The 24,374-nt window shown below is 43.1% G+C and overlaps 4 pseudogenes; 3 read left to right on the top strand and 1 right to left on the bottom strand.

Moving 5' to 3' along the window:
- Positions 1–1,485: 1,485 nt before the first annotated feature.
- Positions 1,486–3,189, bottom strand: LOC109435728 (doublesex- and mab-3-related transcription factor A2 pseudogene; annotated as a pseudogene).
- A 244-nt stretch (positions 3,190–3,433) lies between these two features.
- Positions 3,434–3,954, top strand: LOC109435734 (ubiquitin-conjugating enzyme E2 C pseudogene; annotated as a pseudogene).
- A 687-nt stretch (positions 3,955–4,641) lies between these two features.
- LOC109435729 (tRNA-splicing ligase complex subunit RTRAF pseudogene) lies at positions 4,642–5,338 on the top strand (annotated as a pseudogene).
- Positions 5,339–9,480: 4,142 nt separating this feature from the next.
- LOC109435733 (coenzyme Q-binding protein COQ10 homolog B, mitochondrial pseudogene) lies at positions 9,481–11,008 on the top strand (annotated as a pseudogene).
- The last annotated feature ends 13,366 nt before the right edge of the window (positions 11,009–24,374 follow it).

Here is a 24,374-nt window from a genome sequence, read left to right as displayed (position 1 = left end):
GCAAGATTGCCAGTGGCAACCAAAGAAGCCAATGTGGTCTTCCAGGCGGATCTCGAGATCCTTTCCTTTCATCTGAGATCAGATAGGGTGAGAGTTCTGTGAATCCCCCAGTAGGTACGGACAGCTCTATGCCCCTGCCCAGCAGGAAGCAGATACAGAGAAGACCTTCTGTCCCTCAACTTCCCATAGAGATTTTATGGGGATCACATCTCTCAAGGGGAAAACAAGGCAGGCAGTTAGAGATAGACATCGGGTCTCTGCATTACCGCCCAAAATACCTCCCCTCTCTGTCCAAAACTTCCCCTTCTCACTGTAATTATCTACCCCTATGAGGAAACAAATGGGTACAAAATACCCAACTAGATTAGACCAGTCACTCACACCTGCACAGTAAAGGCCACAATGGCCTTTGTTTCACCTGCGCCTCATTATACCATCATTATAATATCATACATATGCCAGGAAGTTCATTATAACACACTGAATTCTAGGAAAGAACATGCACAGTCTAAAAAGATGAGGTAATAGCCTCTTGTCAATCACAGGAGTCAATCAAGTGGTCTCACACCTGGAAAGGAACAGCCCATTCTAGAGAAAAAGGGATAAAAACTCCAAGTCCTCCCCAGTCAGTCCCTTTTTTGAGCCCGGGCCTTGGCCCTTTGGCCCCCCCTTTTTTTTTGAGCCTCTTCTTTTGCTCAGCCCGCTCCACACATTTTGGAGTGTACTAGCCCTTTTAATAGTGGCCCTTAAGCCACTGCTTTCTACTCAGGCCCGCTTCTATTTCTTTAAAGTGTACCTTTTCTTCTCATAAAATGCTTTTTCGCCACTTTATCTCGGTATCGCGTTCAATTCTTTGCTTCAGACGCCAAGAACCTGGATATAGGGGGAGAACATTGGGAGGCAGAGCCCCGCTGCGTAGCTCCTCCGAGAACATCTGCATCTGTGGCTGTTCCTCTTTGCTCAGCTCTCCCCACTCACCCTTCAAAACAAAACTGAACATGTGTCTTGGAGAGGGAGAGCCCCAGCAAGGGCGCAGAGAGCGCACCTGGAGAAGAGGGGCTGGCAACCCTCGGGAACAAGGCTGGGGTCTATCATGCAGGGTGTCATGCAGGGTCTCTGGTCCTGCTCCCTGCATAAAAACGTAGGACATGGTGAGGCCAAAAAGGAACACCCATGGAGCCACAGATAGGGGAGTCATACCGCTATATTCTCTATATTCTCGCTGGCTGCTGGGGGCGAGACACATGCAGTAGGATCCAGAGGATCGTAGTGCGCCATTCACTTTTTTCTGCCTGCCAACCAACCAACCAATCAACACAGCCCGGGCAGTTACAGCAGTAGCCAATTGGCTAACCGGTTACAGCTGACGGCCAACCAATCACAGTTGATGTTCATTCACTACCCGAGCCAGTACCTCCCCAAGCCAGGCCGAGAGACTGCTCTCTGGGACTCTGTCCCCATAGGTCCCTGCCGGGCGCCCTTGCCCTACTGCTTTTCAGGGGCTCCATTGACCATAAGTCCGTGCAGGCCGCCACCGTAGGTCAGCTCCTTGTGTACAGCAGTGGCGGCTGCAGAGCAGTCACACACGATCGCTGAAGGCTCCGGCCATGGGCAGGCGGAAATCGAATGTGGGCACCAGGCCGGCAGTGGAGTAGGGAGCCATGAAGGCCAAGTCGCTGCGGAGTAGGCGAGGCACAGGGGGCTGAGGCCGAGAGGCGCAGCCCGCGGGTAGGCACCCGCGTCAGCGCCGAAGTGACTGGCGTTGGGCTACGGTGAGAAGGCCAAGTGGCTGCTCAGCGAGCCCAGCACCCCAAGAGCCATGGCACTGACCAGCAAAGGTCTGGTGCGGGGATGCAGCGGGCCAGCCTGCAGCGGTGCAGGCAGGCTGCCGCCCCCTTCCCGCCCCCCACCCCCACCCCACCCCCCGCATGCAAGGGTGTCGACACAGCCTGGGCACCAGTCCTCTGCAGCTGCTACTGCACCCACGGCGGCCTTATCAGGGGGTGCGGCAGGTCTGGGGCTGAGGCCAGCTGCCAGGACCCCAAGGTAGTGGTTCAGCACTTGCTCGATCGCCTGCATTATGTCACCACCGCAGCCCTGCAACACCAGCTCCAGGATGCCTCACCAGTGGCCCGGGAAGACGCGCATCAAGATGTCCAGCGGTGTCCACTGCCATGGACCTGGGCCTCCGTCCAGCCCTGGTGCGGGCACGGTCTCACCATCTTGTCCGCTTCCAAACCGGATTCCGAGCCCAGAGGGCTAGCCGGACCTGGGCTGTTGTCCTCACCACCACCTCCGGGGCCAGCGCTGCCTGGGTAGCTGCTACCTGCCTCCTTGGAGGCCCAGCACAGGTGTGACCCTGAAAAGGACTTGCCGTTGCCATTCTCAGAGCCCGAGCCCAGCCGCACCTCCAGAGACCATATCCCGGGACCAAGTAGTCTGCACTGTCGGGTGATAAGGGCTTCCCTAGTGGCGGTAGTGGGCTGCCCGGGAGGCCTGCCTGAAGCAGCATCTTGGTTAACACGTAAAACTTCTGTAACTTGACCTCTGAGCTCCCGGTGTCCACTGCGCCGCCTCCGGTCCCCGCTGGCGCTGCGGCTCCGAGCCACCCCACCCCCACCCCACCATTGGGTGGCACACACAGAGCCGAAGACCTTGGAGGCGGGTTGTGGAGGGATGATGCAGTTGGTGGTGTCCAGTACCAGACCCTCCAGAGTACCGTACAGCAGCTGTAGCTCCCACGCCTCCTTCTCTTCCTGCGCCTGTTGCCTCATGCAGTGGTTGCGGTAGCACACACACTTCAGGGTCCGCGGGTACCTATCTGCGGCTGGCAACAACAGTGGCGGCACCCGCTGGTAGCCAGCCACCCACCACGCTCACGGGTAGTGAATCAGCCGCCTCCCAGATGCTTACTGTTTAACGCCAATGAAATGTTTGTGGTAGTTTGTTACATAGCATTATTGTGACAACAGCTGATATACATACTTAGGCATACCTTGGTCAAATTTTAAATCTCGAATGAAAAATAAATTTCAAGTTTCCAATCAGAAAGAATAAGTTATCTACAAATGAAAAGTAAGATGACTATTGGACTTCTCTTATACAAAACTAGAAGTCCTAGATGCTAGAAGATGATACTGAATGTAAAGGACTGTGACCGAAGAATCTCATACCCAGCCAGTATTTCATTCATCTATCAGCGTGAAAAAGAAAATATTTTTAATTTTTTAAGAATTAAAAAAACTTTAACAACCACATGACCTATTTGAGAAAAATACTCAAGAAATTCTGACCAAGCAACAAATGAGTAAAAACAGAGGCCTCAAGTACTGAAGTTTAAATTAAGCAGATAATGATTGTAGTTTTAAAAATATGTAATATGGAGTTACAATTGCGTTCTCTGAGTTCCTATATCCTTGCCAGCGCCTCCCGGATGTCCTCCCAGAACTGCAACCCAACTGCCGCCAGTGTTGCCACAGCCGGTGAAGGAGCCAAGCCTAGCAGAGGCACCGCACAGAGCCTCATGGGCAAGAAGTTACAGCAAGAGCCAATGACCCTCATAATGTCTGGCGACAAAGGAATTTCTGCCTTCCCTGAATCAGATAACCTTTTAAAATGGGGGTGGAGGGAGCATCCATGGAGCAGCTGGCACAGTATATGAAGACCTGAGGTATAAGATCTCCCTAGAGTTCCGCAGTGACTACCCCTACAACGTGCCCACAGTGAAGTTTCTCACGCCCTGCTATCACCCCAACGTGGACACCCAGGGTAACATCTGCCTGGATATCCTGAATGACAAGTGGTCTGCCCTGTATGAAGTCAGGACCATCCTGCTTTCCATCCAGAGCTTGCTAGGAGAACCCAACATTGATGGACCATTGCCGAGCTCTGGAAAAACCCCACAGCCTTTAAAAAGAAACCTTCCCAAAGCAGGTCTCCAGCCAAGAGCCCTGACCCGGGCTGTCCAGCCTCTCTCATTGTGCTATCTTTTTTTTCCCTTAGATGGTCTATCCCTGATTTCTGTATAGGACTCTGTATCTTCAGCTGTAGTGTCGTATTTGTTTAGTTTCTGTTTTTAAATTAAGTCTCTGGTTAAGTCCCTGTACTGAATATATTAAATAAATACATCTTGGGGTTTTTTTTTGTTTGTTTGTTTTTTTACAAAAAATATACTAATGTAGTTTCATCTAAAACAATCATAAATGAATGTCTTGGAATATGTAATATGAGCACTAGATAAGGATTCTTAAAATAAATGAGGTTGCTGCAAAGGCAATTTTAATAATAATCTAGAACTAAATTAGTTCAGAAAAACCTAGGCATTGGATGTGGTGAGCATGGAGGTGGAGTAGGGAAAGAGCATTTGAAACTTCTCAACTAGGGCGAGAAGGGCACGGGAAATGCAAACAGTCTAATCATCTCATCTTATTGGGGTAGGGGACACAAAGAAAAAGACTGTCTTGGTGATAAAATAGTCGAGGTGGCTTATTTTCAAATAACGATAACAAAATATGCAATCGATTAAGAATACCAGAGAATAGCTCTCGCCAGTCACTGGTGCCTGAGTGGTTCACACCTCACTTCTCTCCCAGCCGAAGCCCTAAACCCGGGGGACTAGAGCCAGAATCGGTGACTGTGTTCTGAGGCATGCTGACAGCCCTCGACTACCACAACCCTGCTGGCTTCAAATACAAAGATGAAACAGAATTTAGAAACTTTATTGTTTGGCTTGAAGACCAGAAAATCAGACACTACAAGATTGAAGACAGAGGTTAATTTAAGAAACATCCACAACAGTGACTGGCCCCAGTTCTTTGAAAATTATCTCAGAGATGTTCATTGTCCTTTCAAGATTCAAGATCGACAAGACACAATTGACTGGTTTCTTGGTTTAGCTGTTAGACTTGAGCATGGAGATAATGCTGAAAAATACAAGGACTTGGTACCTGATAATACAAGAAATGCTGACAATGCAGCTAAAAATGCAGAGCCATTGATCAATTTGGATGTAAATAATTTTGATTTTAAGGCTGGTGTTAATGGCTTTGGCTAACCTTCAGATTCAGCCTCAGGATGATTACCTGGTGATGCTTAAGGCAACTCACATTTTGCAAAAACAAATCAAACAAAAGAGGGCTTGCCTGTTGCTTTAGACAAGCATATTCTTGGTTTTGGCACAGGAGATGCAGTTCTTAATGAAGCTGCTCAAATTCTGCGATTGCTGCATAGAGAAGAGCTCAGAGAGCTACAGGCAAAAGTTAATGAAGCCATAGTAGCTGTTCAGGCAATTATTGATGATCCAAAGACAGACCGCAGACTGGGGAAAGTTGGAAGATGAACACTTTAGGATTTCAGCCTCTCACCTACTTAGTACAATTGGGAACCATGTACACTCTGGCATGTGTTTGGAAATCAAATGTCACATTTTCGAGGGAAGAGTCCCAGAAAATTTACTATGTTATAGAGATTTATCGTCATTGCTTTTTCTTTAGTAAATTTTGGGAAAGTGAAAAAAAAAAAAAAAAAAAAGAATACCAGAGAATAATAAGTTGCCATTAAAAGAATGGAAAAGTACAATGGAATGTCCATATTAGTAAGAACAAAAAAATAGGATAGCAACTTAATAAAAGTAGCAAAAATAAGGAAAAAGTGGGTGGCCAGTTTGATCAGTGGTTAGAACGAGGTGCTCATAACACCAAGGTCGCCGGTTCGAGTCCCACATGGGCCAGTGAGCTGCACCTTCCACAACTAGAGTGAAAACAATGATTTGACTTGGAGCTGAGCTGCGCCTCCACAGCGAGATTGAAAACAACTTGACTTGGAGCTGATGGGTCCTGGAAAAACATTGTCCCCCAATATTCCCCCAATTAAAAATACATAAATAAATACATAAATAAGGAAAAAGAAGAACCATCAAAGTAAAATGATACAGCATAAATACAATATAGAAGGAATAAAATCAAGTACAGTTATACGATGTTTCTGTCAATGATGGACCACATACATGATGGTAGTCCCATCAGATTATACTGTTATAGCCTAGGTGTGTAGTAGGTTATACCACTTAGGTTGTGTAAGTACATTCTATAATGTTTGCACGAGGAAATCGCCTAATGACACATTTCTCTACGTTTCCTTGTCGTTAAGCAATGCATGTCTATATATCAGTCTTACATGATAATTTATAAGAAACAAAGAGCTAGCAGGTCGATATCATGAAAAACAGAAATGGCAATATTATTATCAGGAAAGGAGGAATTGAAGATGAAAGAACCTACAAGAGACTGAAGAGGGATGCTGTGCAATAACAAAAGGTACAAATTTAAAAAGCAAGTGTCAAAAACTGATATGTCTCCACAATATAGCAGCTAACTATACGAGGTGTGATAAAAAATACAGTGAATGTTTAATGTAAAAAAAAATTATTACAGTAAAAGACACATTGCCATTAATCCCCCTCAAAATACTCCCTCACACTTATCCCACTGTTTTTGCCACTTTTTGAAGCAGATCTGAAAGTCTTCTTTCATGTCTTTAGTTGTGCTGTCGTGGCTGCCTCACTGTCCTGAATCATTTTGACTTTGGGGAAGAGGCAGAAGTCGCACGGTGCCAGATCCAGTGAATAAGGTGAATGAGGACACACCATAATATTTTTATTTGAGAGAAATTGCCATACCAGAAGTGATGTGTGACACAGGGTGTTGTCCTGATGGAGGATAAAATAAAGATGCTCACAAAAGAAGACTTCCAGAACTGCCACAGAAAGTGGCAAGAGCAATGGGACAAGTGTGTTTGAAACAAGGGGGAATATTTTGAGGGGGATTAATGGCAATGTGTCTTTTACTGTAATAATTCTTTTTAAATTTAAACATTCACCATATGTTTTGATCATACCTCATAAAATGAAAGCCTAGGATTGAATCTTGAAAGATGCCAGCATTTATGGGTTGGGAAGAAAATAAGCTGGAATGGGCTTTTGAGAAGGAGTGGTCAAGGAAGAAGAAAAAGAGCGGGAAGGTGGGTGATGATAATTTCTGGAAGTCCCAACCAAAATACAGGTAAAGGTGACCCCAGCAACAGTGGTCAGACAGACTCTCCACCCAGGGCCAGCTCCAGGATCAGAAAAGACAGGACCTGGGTGATAATATTCCCTTCCCCACAGGCAGGCTGTGGGATGCCAGCCATTTCACAAAGCCCACCTTTCGCCTGCATCTGCAATTTGTAAGATTGTAATTGAGATGCACAGTGCACAATTAAGTTCTTTTATCTAAATGTGAGTTTTGTAGGCTTGAAGTGTTGTTAAGAAAGGAGCAGCTGCCCCAATGTATGGGTGATACTGTGGAACACACCAGTATGTAGAAATAAAAAGAGGGTGCCCATTATTTCCCATTAAAAGAGGCATTTAACTTCCTGATACTTAAAAAGTCAGCCCATGTTAAGACACTATAATGTTTCTGACCCACTAAAGATCCCCTTTTCTATTGACTAATCAGGAATCTACACTTATTATCAAATTTTAGCAACAATTTTAGGGAATGTTTTTCTAATATCTGTAGGAAATACAACTGTTTGATATTGGCAAATACAGGTTAAATCCCATTTCTATGCCATAAGCTGTGCAGAACTTGCAGTTTTCAGTTATAGTGATCTGTGGCAACTAGTCAATTCTCTAAACAATACTCTCACTCTGCCCCTCTTGACACACACACACACACACACACACACACACACACACACGGGCTCTTTTTTCTGGAACAGGCAGTAAATTATGAAAGAAAAATAATGCACTGCACACACTACAGATCTGATCAAGATGCCATTTACCTTGGATTTCTACCTCTTCCTAGTCTTCAAGCTGTTGCTGGCATTTCCAATATGTTAGGGAATTGGGGCAGGAGGATAAAATGTAGCTGACCAGGTTTGAACAGGAGGCGGGAAATAAAAGGGCAGTTGATGTCCCAAACACCTCTTGCCCTGGTTGGGGGAACTGGGGAGATGTTATTAAAGGGTACAAACTTACAACTAGAAGATGAAGAAGTTCTGGAGATCTCATACACAGCATCATGATTATAGTCAATAGCACTGTATTGTAGACTTCAAAATTGCTAAGAGACTAGATCTTAAATGTTCTCACCACAAAAAATAAATGATAATTATGTGATGTGATGGAGGTATGAGCTAAAGCTACTGTGGCAATCATATTGCAATATATAAATGCATCAAATAAACACATACATCTTAAACTTACACATGTCAATTTTATCTCAATTTTTAAAACAAAGTTTTAAAAAAACTTTCACTGAGAACATTTGAAAATGGCTAATAGCATTCACTTGGAATTTTCCTTGAAACAAATATAATCAAAATCTACAGCCCCGCTACCCAAAGCATGGTCTCCTAACCAGCAACATTGGAAGGCCAAGGGCTCCCGTTAGAAATGCAGACTCTCAGACTACATCCCAGACCTGCTAAGTCAGAATCTGCATTTTGCCAAGGCCCCCAGTAGGTTTGTGAATTGCCACTACGGGAAACCTGGAGAACTAACAAAGAGCAGAGTCCCAGGCTTGCTCAGGCAAGCTTGACCTCTGCATTTTTAACAAGTTCCTCAGGTGTCTCTGATGCCAGCCAAAATTTGAGCACCACTGCATGAGAGCTGTGCTGTTCAATACAGTAGCCATTAGCCACATATGGCTATTTACATTTAAATTACTTAAAATTGAACAAGATTGTGGGGCAGCTGGATGGCTCAGTTGGTTAGAGCGTAAGCTCTCAACAGCAAGGTTGGCGGTTCAATGCCCTCCATGGGATGGTGGGCTGCACCCCCTGCAACTAAAGATTGAAAATGGCAACTGGACTTGGAGCTGAGCTGCACCCTCCACTAGACTGAAGGACAACAACTTGGAGCTGATGGGCCCTGGAGAAACGCACTGTTCCCCAATGTTCCCCAACAAAAATTAAAAAAATAATTGAACAAGATTAAAAATTCAGTCATGCTAGCCACATTTCAGGGCTCAAATGAGAGCCACATGTGGCTAGTGGCCAGTCTATTGGACGACGCAGGTATAACATTTCCATCATTGCAGAAAGTTCTGTTGGACAGCAGCGGTCTGGTTCGTTCCCAATCTTGGCTACATATTAGAATCACTGAACATAGTTTTTTTTGTTAATTTGTTTTCAATTTTAATACATAGTGCTGATTTTAGGCCTCATCCTACAGGCATTTTATCTTCATAGAAACTTTCTATTATTGGATATTCAGGTTAGTTTCCATTTCTCATTCATTAATGAGTTTTTAGGTCTGCAAAGTTGCTCAGTGTTCAAGTAGAGGCTTAAGTGAGATAAATTGCTCTGCCTAACAAAGTGGGAGGCTTTTTTGATGTCATTTTGGAGTTTGGGTGTTTGGAGATTTTTTGTTTGTTTTCTGGTGGGCTGCAGAGAAGAGAAAGAATTAAGTAGGGCAGTGCTGTGGGCTTGGTCCTGGAGTTGGTGACCGGCTTCAGTGAGACGATCATGGCAGCTCGGACTGGTCAGAGGGCCCTGAGAAAGATGGTCTCGGTCTCGGGTTGTCGTCCAAAGTCAACGACAGCAGCTGGAGCCCCCAATCTGGCACAGGGGCCTGCGCGGAATGTCAGATATTTAGCTTCCTGTGGTATACTGATGAGCAGAACTCTTCCACCAAATACTTCAGTGTTGCCTAAGGAGATATATGCAAGAACTTTCTTCAAAGTAGCTGCACCATTAATAAGCAAAAGAATATTCAGAGAGGAAAATTATTGGATACTCTATGCAGGAAATGTATGATGTCGTATCAGGAATGGAGGATTACAAGCATTTTGTTCTGTGGTGCAAAAAATCAGATATAATATCAAAGAGATCTGGATACTGCAAGACACGATTAGAAATTGGGTTTCCACCTGTGTTGGAGCGCTATACATCAGTAGTAATCTTGGTGAAACCACACTTGGTAAAGGCATCCTGTACCGATTGGAAGCTTTTCAATCATTTGGAGACTGTTTGGCATTTTAGCCAAGGTCTTCCTGGCTACCCGAGAACTTGTACCTTGGATTTTGCAATTTCCTTTGAATTTCGCTCACTTCCACACTCTCAGCTTGCCACATTATTTTTCGATGAAGTTGTGAAGCAGATGGTAGCTGCCTTTGAAAGAAGAGCATGTAAGCTGTATGGTCCAGAAACCAGTATACCTTGGGAATTAATGCTTCATGAAGTTCATCACACGTAAAGAGAAAAAAGAACTGGAACTGGTCACCTACTTGTAATTTTAGTTTATTCACTTTTAGAACATGCTTTTATCATTTGTTTGCAGAGGTCAGAAAGCACTCGTTCAACCCAGCTTTGATGATAAACCTACACCATTGAAAATTTGCACTTGGAATATGGAACCACGTGTACATAGAATTCAATCAAGCATAATTCAAACTAATGTGTACAGTAGCATATTTACAATAATGGGACATCATCGCTATTGCTAGAATACCGACATCACTCTTCTGAGCAGAAACTGAAACTGTAAATTTAAACCTTTTAGTTCCATTACCTAAAAGAGGTTAGTTGAGATACTCACCCAGTATATATTATGTTAACTATATCACGTTTAAGTTATTAAATTCAGACTATTTATAACTTATTGTCATAGGCCGGCCTCATGGGTTAGGATATTTGAGTAATCATCAGATACTTACAGTAAAAGCTTTGACTTAAAAATTCTATTAATGAAGGTTCCCTGGCACTTTTCTAATTTTTAAAATTGTTCTTATGGGAAGTGGTAGGTAATTCAATGCTATAGTGAGGTTAGCTTCCTGATAAACAGTGAATTCTTGTTCTTTTTTTTTTTTTTTTTTTTGGTGAGTGGTCCAGAGCTTTAAGCTACTGTTCTCATAGTTTGCAACCTTCTCCCAGGTACTTTGTTCTTTCAATAATGCTGATTGTGCGTCAAATTGTGTCTACAACAATGGGCAACAGATGAAGTTAAGTTGGTTAATATGCCTCCAGCACCACGCATCCCTATTTTCTATTTATTGTGTGTACTCATTTTTAATAATGTATTTCAAACTGATATTTTTGTAAACAAATCAATGTAAGGACAGAAGTGGTAACTTAATAAAGTTAATTTGCTTATTTTTTGCACACACAAAAAAAGAAAATTAAGTAACTTGTTGGAAAGCTGGAACCCAAGTTGGAAGACATAGTGGAGAGACATTTTAAAGAGAGAGATGTCTGATACTGAACTTAAGGTATCAACTATGCGGAGCCACAGTGGGGACCCCGACTGTTACTTACACATCTTCAGTAACCATCTACCACAGTGCAGACTGACTCAGAGACATATATAGGCAGCTATTAGCATGCTATTTTGCATGTGTACCAAAGAAGCCACTAACAGATCAATTCCATCTAACAAAGGCAAAGACAGGATTTACATGGGAGGAAGAGGAGAGAAGAAGAAATGGCAGACATTTGAAAATGGTGACATTTGTTTTCTTTTCCTTAGCGTCTTTTCTTTTTTTATATAAATTTTATTGGGGAATATCGGGGAACCGTGTGTTTTTCCAGGACCCATCAGCTCCAAGTCCAGTGGTTGTCTTCAATCTAGTTGTGGAGGGCGCAGCTCACTGGCCCATGTTGGAATCAAACCGGTGACATTGGTGCTATGAGTACTGCCATCTAACCAACTGAGCCAACTGGCTGTCCCCCTTAGCATCTTTTCTGATGCTAATCAGCTGGTAGCAAGCAAAGAGGCCACTGCTGACGCCAACCAATGGAAGACCACCAGGGACACACCTGTAGTCAAATCAAATTAGCTTCTTTGCACTTGTTGCAGCTAGCAAGAATTCACTCCAGAGGAACCTGGGGCACTTCAGTAAGAAGGACCAGAGAGGGGGGTAATTACAAGGTTTAGACAGGTGTTGAGGGATTCTAAGGAGAGTTTTAGGAGGCAGAGACATGTTCTGAATTCTATGTTGTCAAGAGGCAGCAGCAATACAATAATTGGGCTTTTTTTTTTTTTTTTTTTGAGAGAGAGAGAGGATGGGAAAATTAAGAAGGGACTAGAATTGTGATTGGTAAAGGAGCAGCAGTGAGTCTTGTTAGTCAAAGGTGGGGGACTGTTAATCATTTTCCTTGTTGAGAAGTGGCCTTGCTTCTGTCTAGTTCCAAACATAGTCATGGACTGGCCTTCTCTGGACATTATTTATTTTCCATGAGTGCAATTTATCTTCAGCTGGGAACATCATGACCTAGCTGCCTGCAGGGCTGTTTTTTACTTCCTGAGTCCCTCCTGACAAGGTCAGCCCGCAGGATGTTAATCTGTGGGGTCCAGGTCCACAGCAGTCAGGGCATTCTGCCCTTGAACCACTGGATCAGTCATCAAGAGAATAATTTTGGTTGTTCACAGATGCACCAGGAGGTCCTGGGAGCCTATTGCCATAGGTTTGGGGTGGGCTGTTTCTGCTTTGTGTCTGCCAGCGTTGGTTGATAGCACCTGTATTTCATTATGTTCTCATCCCGTTTCTCTGAACAGATGTAAATGTGGGGTCTTAGCTTCACTTCCTTTCAGATGCAGATCCCAAGGCCACAGCTTGTGCACAGGTAATTCACTGTAGAAAGTTGTTCACCCTTTTAACAAGGGTGGCTCAACTGCTCAGGGATCCACCTGAGGCCCTGCAGAAGATCCACCTCAGAAGGGTCCAAATGAGACCCATCAGCCATTCTCATGTGGATTTGCCAGAATGACTGATCAGCCCCCATAGGTGTCCCCTGCCTGGCAGATGTTAAACATGTCCTCAACATGTGAGCGATGAATGGGTAAATGAAAAAAATGTTTGAACCCTGAGAGTTTCCAATGACTTCTGTGACCACCACATTAGTAGAATCAAGTCCCAAAGAAGTTGGAAAACCTTACACCTGATGTGGCTTTACCTAGACATTCCTGGTCTGTTAGAGCTTCTATAAGCAACCAACCAGAGTTCTGCCTGGCTCTCCCTGGCCACAGAGGGAGGGTTCTTTCTGTCCTTGTGGGTAAAGGTCCTCAGCAAGTGCCTTTCTCCAATGACCAGACCCACTTTGGGCTCAGTAACGAGAAGAGGAATAACAAGAAGGAAAATAGACTAGCTTTATCCTGCTCCTATGCCATCGAATTGGCTGTACACCTTCTCAGGGAGCTCCAACTGGACAATGTACTTCTACTTTTAGCAATACAACTCCCACAGTAAAACTCTGAATAGTCAAGCTTAAGCATTCAGCAAGTTAAGAAAGACTGGCCAGAACTGAAAAGGAGCCCAGAATGTAATGACTGAAACTGGTACCGTGTTTTCCCGAAAATAAGACCGGGTATTATATTAATTTTGCTCTAAAAGACGCATTAGGGCTTATGTTCAGGGGATGTCATCCTGAAAAATCATGTTAGGGCTTATTTTCTGATTAGGTCTTATTTTCGGGGAAACACGGTAATGTACATAAATAGCTGAACCAGTTTGTCTCTTGTTCAAAATCCTATTCTATTTGTAGGCAATTTTCTTCCACTTGAAACTCTCTTATTACATACCATTTCATTTAAAATGTTAATTCTCCCTCTTCTTGTATATGTGCTGCCGAAGCGAGCAATTCTCCCTCTTCTTGTAAGTTAACCCTCCACTAATCATTTCTGGGATGGAAACACATATTCCTAAGTAAAATTCTTCTGAAGAGCTGAATTAAGCAGACAGTGGGTTTGTTACTCTAATTTCTTATCTAATGGTTAATAGAATTGCCAACTTGAAAAACTTTTTCGAAGTCTTAAAAGTGATCCATGATAATGTTTTTCTGCAAACTAAAGTTTTGGGGGCCAGATGGAGGTTTATATCTCAGTAATTAAAGTAAAAAAAAAAAGACCAAATAACAAAAAATATGTTGCCCCAAAATTGTATTTACAAAAATGCCTTAATAGTCTATAAAAATAGAGTGCAACTCTCTTTCCAAATAAAAGGAAAGCCATAGAGATCTGGATCCTAGCCTTGGGTCTCCTGGTTACTAGTTAAGTGACCTTGGGCATGTGTCTACAACTCCCACCAAACTTATGAGTCCATTTATAATAAAAATGATAGAAATCAGATCAAGAAACACAAAGAATAGCAAAGAAATTTTAGGTAAAGAAGAGAACATCCAGTGGTCGGACAGGAAAGAAGTCAGATATTCCCGGGCTGCTTTTGTCTACCATCGCTTCTATCTAGCCTCCCCTCCAGGGGCTATCCAATCAGGGTAATTGATGGTCTCCTTAGCAAAACTACCCTCTCAAGGACATCCGCAGTGAGCAAAACCAGCTAAGACTTTCCTGTGTTTGAAGTTGAGAGATCGACTAGCCGTGTTTCCCTGAAAATAAGACCTAGCTGGACAATCAGCTCTAATGTGTCTTTTGGAGCAAAAATTAATGTAAGACCCAGTGTTATTTTACTATAAGACCGGGTATAATATAATATAATATAATACTTATATTAATTTTTGCTCCAAAAGACACATTAGAACTGATTGTCCAGCTAGGTCTTATTTTCAGGGAAACACGCTAGCAATCGGCTGCAAATCATATCTCATTTATAAATTTAAAACAGAATCTACATATAGTCAATGACTCCTACTGAATCCAATGTCATCCTTTATCACTCGAGAAGAAATTTTAAAGATCTGAGCATTTCGAGAGTCTCCCCTTTCTCCTGTCCTCACACAATAAAACGTTTCCCAGGCTATCGGATGCATGGTGTGGTAAATCAAACAGAAGGCCCAATTCTTCACCTCTCCACATATTCACACCCTTTGCCACGTAATTTTGTAGTGCCCTCTGCTGTAGTACTCAGCCAAATGCCGAGCCTGGGTTTGCGGGGCCCAGTGCAAAATGAAAATGAAGGACCCCTTGCTCAAAATGCAGCAAGTGAAAGCCATGTCAGCTACTAAAATATACAGCTTTTTCCTTTCTTCTAGTCTCTCTCTCTCGACTTGTCATGGCATTTTTTATTTGCTATTTAATGTCATTCTACGTAAATAAAAAATTTTAACTATTAGCATGACTTTTACAGTTCATCTTTATATTTTGTAAGAAGTGACACCTGAGGCTGTGACATTCGTGCAAAGTGCACAAGGCAGGGATATCTGTGCAAAGATAAATGTTAAATATGGTGTGTCTCACCTGGGCTGAGGACTCCTAGAATATGGAAGCCGTGGCATATTTATCTTTGAATCCCCAGTGCTGGTTCCTGGTACACAGTAAACAATAAATATATATGTAAGGGGGAAAGGGAGGGAGGAAGAAAATGAGTTTGAAAATCAGTTTTGCTTGTGAGAATGTGGAGAAGTTGGCACATTGACACATTGCTGGTGGGAATATAAAATGGTGCACCTGCTTTGGAAAACAGCCTGGCAGGCCCTCAAAAAGTTAAACATAGAGTTCCTGTAGGACCCAGCAATCCCACTGCTAGGTTTATACCCAAGAGAATTGAAAGCCTATGTTCACAAAAAAATTCACATGTGAATGTTCATAACAGCACTATTCATAATAGCCAAAAGGGAAAACAACTCAAATATCTATCAACTGATGAATGGATAAACAAAATGTGGTCCAGCCACACAATGGAATATTATTCTATCAATCATAGAAAAGGGCGAGGTACTCATTCATGCTACAACATGGATAACCCCAGAAAATACTATGCTAAGTGAAAGGACCATCTATCTATTGTATGATTCCATTTGCATAAAATGTCCAGAATAGGCAAAGACAGAAAGATCGGTGGTTGCCAGGATCTGGGCAAAGGGTGAAACGGGGAGTGACAGCTAATGAGTACAGAATTCCATTGTAGGGTGATAAAAATGTTTTGGAATTAGATAATGATGATGGTTGCACAACTTTGTAAACATAGTAAAAACCACTGAATTTTATGGGGTGTGAATTATATCTGAATTACGAAAAAAAAGTTCTGCTTAGGTCCATTTCTTACTAGTGGTGTGACTTTTGAAAAGTATATAAACTCTTTAAACTTCAGCTTCCTCAGCTATACAGTGGGGAGAAGTAATACTTAAGTCGTAGAATGGTTTATGGGGATCAAGTTAGACATTAAATGTAAAGCAGTTTGCACCCTACAGTCTTCAAGCCCTCTGCTGTTATTAGCTGCCCTCAGGTTCAGGGAGAGTCTCTGGCAGGATTCAGGGCAAACTGACACAATGGGCGCCCTCACTCACCTGTTAGCCCAGGGCAGTGAGGAATAGAATGTGGAAGAGCATTTGATGAGGGAGTGGAAGGATCAAAGTTCCTCTCTTCCTCCTCCTCCCCTGAGTGGATTCTGTCCTCCTCTTCCCACAGGATGGGCTTCTTGGGAGGGGCGCTCTTCCTTGGGGGACTGCGTGAGACCCAGGGGAAAAGGAGTGAGGACACTGCCTCCCCAAGCTTGGCTGTTCTCTAGGCTACAAGGGACAGAGTAACGGGGTTTCTTAGGATTTCTGCGTGGTCCAGCCACCCTCAGCACCTCAGTGTAGAATAAAGTGTGAACAGTGTACGTGATTTCTTGTACATGACCCAGATACTCAACAGGAATAGTTTCAGGGAGGAGAGTGGAGCCCTAATGTCTGGCACAGCCAGGGCTAAACAGATCCATGCAGCACTCCAGGAAGCAAGGATCAGATACCTATTCAAACAGAATGTTCTTGAATTGCATTTGCTCAAAATTATGTAGTGATGGTAAGTGGTATAGATAAGGAGTGTTTTCATATTTCCACCAGAGGGCACTGTCTGCCTCCTTGGTCACGACACCAGTGTTCCATAAGAAGTACATGTGGAGTTAAGTGGTATCTTGTGACCAATTTATTATAGGAAAGTTTTAACACCATGAACGTGGTGTTAATCTAATCCTAAACTTCCAATCCGAAACTTTCTTCCAAACACTGGTCCCACATTTTCAGTCTTCTGTTTCCTATTTCTGTCCAGATGTTCTGCTGTCACAGGGAACTCACTATGCCCCAAACTGAGCTCATCATCTTCCCTCCCAAACTGAGTTTCTTATCTTAGTGTGTAGATCTAGCACAGCCTATTCTGTAGATGTGAACTGCAAAAGGATCCCCAGCCGATACCCAGTCACACTCTGGTCACCAAGTCACGCACTCAGGAGAAAGCAGCGTGTTTTTCCACTCTATGCAAAGCACCATAGCGGCTAGCAGCGGTCCTGGCACCATGCTTGTTTCAGGTACTCAGCTTGGTCATTTGCATGTAGGTGCTTTTCCCTATTCCATGCCTATCACCATCCCTGAATGTCAAAATCCTATTTGCTTTCCTGACGATCCATCACATATGTTGCCACTGCTACAAAACCTTTGAACTGCTTCCTCTCCTGCACTCCCACCAACTTTAAGTTAGCTCTTCTCCATCCAAATTTTCAAAGCACCTTACTACACTTTTATTGTGGCATTGACCCCTTTCTGCCTGGCACTCAGCTATTTGTCTGTATGTGGTAAAAAAATAATAAAACACACGTAACGTTAAATGTACTGTCATAACCATTTTAAGTGTACAGTTCAACGGTGTTAAGTATATTGACAATATTGTGCAACAGAGCTCCAGAACTTTTTCATCTTGAAAAACAAACTTTACATAGTTAAACACCAATTCCTCCAAAAACATTGTTTCTATGATTTTGACTACTCTAGATACTTCATACAAGTACAATCGTACAGTATTTGTCTTCTTATGACTGGCTTCTTTCACGTAGTACGATGTCCTTGAGGTTCACCCATGTTGTAGCATAAGTCAGCCTTTCCTTTTTATGGCTGCATAATATTCCATTATATGTATTTACTACATTTTCTTTATCCATTCCTCTGTCAATGGACATTTGGGTGGATTACTTCCACCTCTTTGCTATTGTAAATAACGCTGTGATGAACGTGGATGTGCAAATCTCTTCAAGACCCTGCTTTGAATTCTTTTGGTTACACACCTAGAAGTGGGATTGCTGGATCACATGGTAGTCCTACTTTTAAATTTTTGAGGACTCTCCATACTGTCTTCCATAATGGCTACACCATTTTACAATCCCACCAAGGGTGCAAGAGTTTCCAACTTCTCTGCATCCTCGCCAACACTTGTTATTTTCTGGTCTTTTGATAATGGTACCTAACTATTTCAGTACAATTTGCTGTATTAGTTTCCCAAGGCTGCTGTAACAAGTAACCACAAACTGAGTGGCTTAAAACAACAGAAATTTATTCTCCTATAATTCTGGAGGCCAGAGGTCCAAAATCAAGGTGTCAGAAGGGCTGGTTCCCTCTAAAGACTCTGAGGAAGAATCCATTCCATGCCTCTCTCCTAACCTCTGATGGCTGCTGACAACCCTTGGCATTCCTTGGCTTGTAGCCAAGGAGTCTAATCTCTCTGTACCTCTGTCTTCACATGGCTGTCTTTTCTCCATGTTGTCCCCTTTTTTGTCTCTCATAAGGACACTGTCATTGGATTTAAGGCACACCCTAATGGAATGGGGGACACAATTCAATCCACTACAGTTGTCATTGCTGGACTAAGTTCCTTCAGATCAGGATCTATGTCATGTTCACGTTTGTTTATCCTCAAGTACCTAGTACAGTGCCTTAAACATAGAGTGCTCAATATGCACATTGAGTTAATAGGTGGAAGGACTGATGGTTGGCCAGATGATGAACATTGGCTACCCTGTTGGATTAACACCTGCTGCAGTCAGAATTGGGAAGTGTGCAGTAGGGATTCACAGACCCCATAGAGACTTGACAATCATTCCACGTATGACTTGAAAAATACAGTGCACAGAACTCAATGAAAAAAATCACTCGGCTTCACAGCCACGTAGCTTAAATGAAAACCTTCTCGCTGTTCTTGCAAATACATCCCAGATGAAGCCTGTCTGGCCTTGGGAGATTAAGGTAAACTTGGCTGAAACCCCAAGTTTCATGATGAGAGTCCACAGCCCTCCCCATAGTTTCTGCAGATTTTCAGCTGTCTACTTCATGGTCCTAATTTGTAGCTCTTGTGTGTGTTCTTGATTCCTTTCCTTGCCAAAGGTCAGACCCTTTACCAGATGCTGCGCGAGATCTCCAACCACCTCCCACCACAAGCATTTTGTGAGTTTAGAACTTTACTAAAGATTTGGGGGTTACACAGTACATCCCTCAGTCTTCAGCCACTTTGCCCACTCCGCTTTCTTCTTGTATTATTTTTGTCTTCCCCCGCCCCTCTTTGGTTCAAAACATAAATTCCTTTCCCGTCTCATGCCAGGCAGTTCTGCTCACACTTCTGCCGCTTGATATCTCAGCTTCTAAACAGGCTTATTTTAAAATTTTAAGGCAGGCAGGCAGAACTGGGAGAGATTGGGAGGGGCGGGGGGAGGGGAGGGGGAAAGGGGCAGAGGGGGAGGGGGAGAGAGGGAGAGGGGGAGGGGGAGGGGGAGGGAGAAAGAAGGAGGGGGAGGGAGGGAGGGAGAGGGGGAGGGGGGAGAGAGAGAGAGAGAGAGAAAAAGGAAGGACAGAAAGATGGAAGGAAGAAAAAAGAAACCATGGCAGGAAACTTCTAAAGAACTGGGACTTTCTAAAAGGAATTCTTACACCAGTTAAAATAATATTTTCTTTTCTTGTACTTTATAAATATTAATAATAAGTTAAAGTTGGAAGTTCTTTAAGCAGGGAGAGAAATTTAACAACAGCCTTTGGTCCACTTGCTGTAGACGAACCCCAAACCTTGGCCTTCTTACCAGAATGAAGCAATCCTCTTCTCAAGTTTACATTTAATTATAATTGCAACTGTCGTGATGATTAAGCCTCTCCCTTTGTCATTGTCTTTTCTTGGCATCGTTTCTTTGGCTCAGCTTGCATGCTATACACCACGTATGAATCACAGAGAATCTGTGCTTTTTAACTGTGGCGAAACCATAGGCAGCTTTTTGTTTATTTCAAGAACCGGTTCCAAAACAGCTGTTAAATGTTCATCCTTGGTTTTGTCATCTTATTTCAGGCAATTGTAACAGCAGCATCTTCTGTTTTTAATTCTCCTGAAGAAAGAAAAAAAGAACTCCCCAAGATGGTCTGCTGTGCGTAGGTGCTAGTTAATGACTTATTTCCTCTCCTTTCCTTAATCAGGAAATTTCATAGTTCAGCAGTGGCAGGGTTCCCATGAACGTGGACCTGACCTAAGCCAAGCTGTGTGAAACAATTGACCATGAAAACAGCTTGCTCTGCAAGCCTCTGAGTGTTCCAAACTGAGGCCGACCAGAAGCTTCCATTTTACACAGTGGTGAGGAAAGCTTGTAAATGTTTCGTGGTTAGTGGTGGTTTCGTCTCTAGTAAAATCAATCAGCTGAAAAGTAGTACATTAAAGTCGTCGGTCAACTGGTAGTTTGGACATGAATTGACTGGTGGGTTTTTACTTTAGGATGACTTCCTTCTGAAAAACTGCTGTTGAATGGTGAACACAATACCTTGTGATATGAAAAAGCACTCAGGAAAATCAAGACCAATTGTGCCTCATCTAGGTACAAGATATTGCTTAGTTTAGAATCATTGTTTGAAAGCTAACAGCTTACCAAAATGGCCATTTTTAAATGTCATGAGCCATGTTTAAATTGCTTTTTACTAAAGGTTTAGTACATTGGAAAAACCTGAGGAGAGCTTTGGAGGAAAAAAAAAATACTGGTAACTGGACCCTATCCCGAAGATTTAGATTGATTGGTCTTGAGTGAAATCTGGACATTGGTCTTTTGAAAGTGCTCTCCAGGAGATGCTAATGTGCAGCTAGGATTAGAGCCACTGCTTTCTGAAAATCACAGCTGCAAACAACCTTTGAAAACCTGTACGTTGCATATGGGTACACACATTGTGATTGTGCAGATTGCAATAAGTCAGCTCGTTTTCTATTTGCCTCTTTTAAGTAGAATTTGTTCTTCTATGAGAGATAACTCAGCCCATGACAAATAATCTTTGGCAACCTTCACACTCACTCCTGTGTTCTCTCTCTCTCTCTCTCTCTCCCTCCTTCCTTCCCTCCCTCCCTCCCTCCCTCCCTCCCTCCCTCCCTCCCTCTGTCTCGCCCCCCCCCAAGAAAATGCAAACCTAATTTTCAGCCTACATCATCTTTTAGAGACAGAAAACTGGCTTCTAGAATATACACATCATCCCATTTGAGCGAACTATGGTTTTCTTTTTCCCTCCTCATCTTCCCGCAGGAGGATGTCACCAAAATGTGAGCCCTACAAGGAAATTCTTAATATTCCAATTTGCCAAACTGGTCTTTGTCCAATATCCTCCATTTCAGGAAATGGCTGCCAAATCTATCCTCTTACTAAGCCAATAACTTAGACTCCACCTTGATTCTTTTTCCCTCATCCCTCACATCTAGTCCATTGCACTCTTCCTCACATTCAATAAGTTCAACCTCCAAAATATGTTCCAAGCTATCCTCACCTCCCACCTTGATACTGCAATTGCCTCCCAACTGAGTTAGGCTCGCTCTCCTGCTTTGGCCCCATTCAGGCCATTCTGCACCCAGCAGCCAGAGTAATCTTTTCATGTGGTGGTTTGTAAACCACTTTCCTGCTGAAAGACTTTCAGTAGCTGCTCATTTCAAGTGAACTAAAATCCAGATTCCACCATGGCCTACAGGATCTGGCTGCCGCTGTGTGTCATCCATGACCCCTGCCTTTGTCCCCTCCCTTATCAGGGTCCAGTCACACTGGTTTCTACTCATTACTGGAGCATGACAGTTTCTGCCCTAAGGACCTTTCTCTGCTGCCTTGCCTGGCTGGCTCCCTTCCCCTACCCTGCCAGTCTCCATTTAAGTGTCTTTCTGCCAAAAGGCCGCCTCTGATTTTATCTGTCATAGCATCTTATTTATTTCCTTTCTGGTAATTTTTTAATTTACCTGTTTGTTTGTCTTCTCTCTCTCCCGACTAGAACTGAAGCTCCATGAGGAAAAGGACTTGCCCTCATTCACACTTGTACCCCCAACCCCTACTAGCGTAACAGGCACATAGTGGGAACACACCAAATATTTGTGGCATCATTTAATGAATGACTGGGAACAGGAGGAGGAGGAATGAACTAGATAACACATAGCTGAGACCATGCATCTCTGCATGATTAGGGGCTGATTGCAGCTTTGGAGAAAAGAAGTGGCAGCTTTAACTTAATGTGTGCACTATGGCCATTAGCTATTATTTACACATTTATCAATCAAGTCATTCTCGTAATGTGCATCAATTAGGGTTCTGGTGACAAGTACAGAAACCAACTTAAGCTAATTTAACCAAAACAAGAATCCATTATAAGGCTTCTGGCCTGCCTTATGGAACCTAAGCAGTAGAGACGCAGAAAGGGACTAAACTCAGCAATCTCAAATTGTTGAGAAGCTGGGGAATCTCTCTCTCTCTCTCCCTCTCTCCCTCTCTCCCCTCTCCCTCTCTCCCTCTCTCTCTCCTGCTTTTCTCTGCAGCTTTTCCTTCTTCTTTCTCTGCTGATCAGCTTTCTTCATACCTGCCACTCACAGTTTCTAACCTTTTACACATCTGCTGTCCTAGACCCCAGATGGAGTTTGAGTCTCACAGAATTGAACCTCCAAATTTCCTGAGAAAGAAATTCTAATTGCCTGAGCTTGAGTAGGTGTTGAACCCCAGACAATTATCTGTAGCCAGTGAGACAGGAATTCCTGAACAAACACTCCCCCCACACACAGGGTGTCACCATGAAAAATGGGGGCAAGGACGAGGGAGTTTAGTGGGGCGATGCCTGGTGACAAGGGGAATCACTGGCTTTTTGGCTAGGTAGACACCTCAAAATATATCTGCTAGAGAATTCAAATTATCTACTGGGACACACTCATCCACACCCCCTCCTGGCTATCTTTTCTACTTGCTCTTCCCAAAGCCTGGAGGATCCAGGCTTTGGGCTGATTTTTTTAATTCCTGGAGGCTTCCAGGCATTGAACCAGCACCATACGGCAGAGGAAGAAGGGAAGAGAAGTACTTCTATGTCACAGAAAGAGGAGAATTAAATCAAGGAAACAATAAGTATATTTTAAGCATCAAAGCATGACAAATTATTTCTAAGAGGAGAATTGGATTAAGAAAAGAATAGCACATATGAAACATGAAAGCTTGATGGATTATTTTAAGTTGTTGCCTTTGAATCATTTTTTTCAAACCAAATGACTCAGCCACCAAGAGATTCTTTTGTTATATGATCAATCTTGCTTCCTTGCTAATATGGCAAGTTCAAATGATGATGTATTTCTGATTAAATGTTGCACTGATAAAGCAGCCTGTTTCTCCATCCTTATGCTCACTTTTTATGAAGCATTACCTTCCAACATTGATGCTTGAATCTGTAGAAACAGACCTATCGATACATTTGAATTAACAATAACTGGTTAAATTTGGGTGTAGGATTTTAAGTTCTTTTGGAACAATGCCACGCAAGATAGAATAGACATATTTAGGAAAAAGGTTTCCTTAAAGGCCATATGGTATATCAGTTAATATTCTGGTTTTGTGGCCTAATGATTCAAACCCTGGTTTTTGCCTCTTTACTAGCTCTTCAACAAAATACTTAATTTCTTATCATAAAATAGGAATAGTAATAGCACTTGCCTCTGAAGGGATAGGTGAGGTTTACTTGAAATAATGGATTGTATCAGTTAGGGATTGCACTGGACTGCAAATAACAGAATCTCTGACTGAATAGTAGCTTCAGCAGACAAGGGAATCAGTTTTTCTCACTCACCAAGAAGCCCAGAGGTAGGCAGTTTTGGCCTTGACTAAGGGGCTCGAAGTTTTCAGAGCTGAGGTCTTTGCAGTTTGCATGATCTTTCTCTCATAATCTCAGTATGGCCTCCGTCATCATGCCTAACAGTGAATAAGCTTCAATCAAGAGACCAAAACTTCCACAGGGCAGTTAAAAACTTTAAGTCAGGGCAGGATAAGTGCTATAACAAATAAGCCCCACTCATCAGTGGATTAACACAATAGAAGTTTATTTCTCTCTTGCCAATGTCGATTGATAGCAGAGGGTGGGGGTTGAGGGGAGAGGATAGGATGCAGCTCTACTCAGTATAGTCGTGCAAGGGCTAATGTAGCATATGGGGCTTCCAGGGTTATACTAGGCATGAATGTCGCACCAACACACACAGAAGAGAGAGCATAGGGAATTGGGTAGGAAGATTTATCGATCACGTCTAGAATCGAGGTACTGTATTTTTTTCACATTTTATTGGCCAGACTTCAGTCACTTGGGTCAGGATAGATGTAAGGGGAGCTAGAAACTATACTCCCTGAATGGACAATACCTTCTAGAAATGTGTCTATGCCATGAAAGAGAAGCATGAATCTTTG

Source organism: Rhinolophus sinicus, chromosome 18, assembly GCF_057876585.1.
Source record: "Rhinolophus sinicus isolate RSI-liver-muscle chromosome 18, RSI-T2T, whole genome shotgun sequence".
NCBI lineage: Eukaryota > Metazoa > Chordata > Mammalia > Chiroptera > Rhinolophidae > Rhinolophus > Rhinolophus sinicus.
This window is presented reverse-complemented; position numbering and strand designations above follow the sequence as displayed.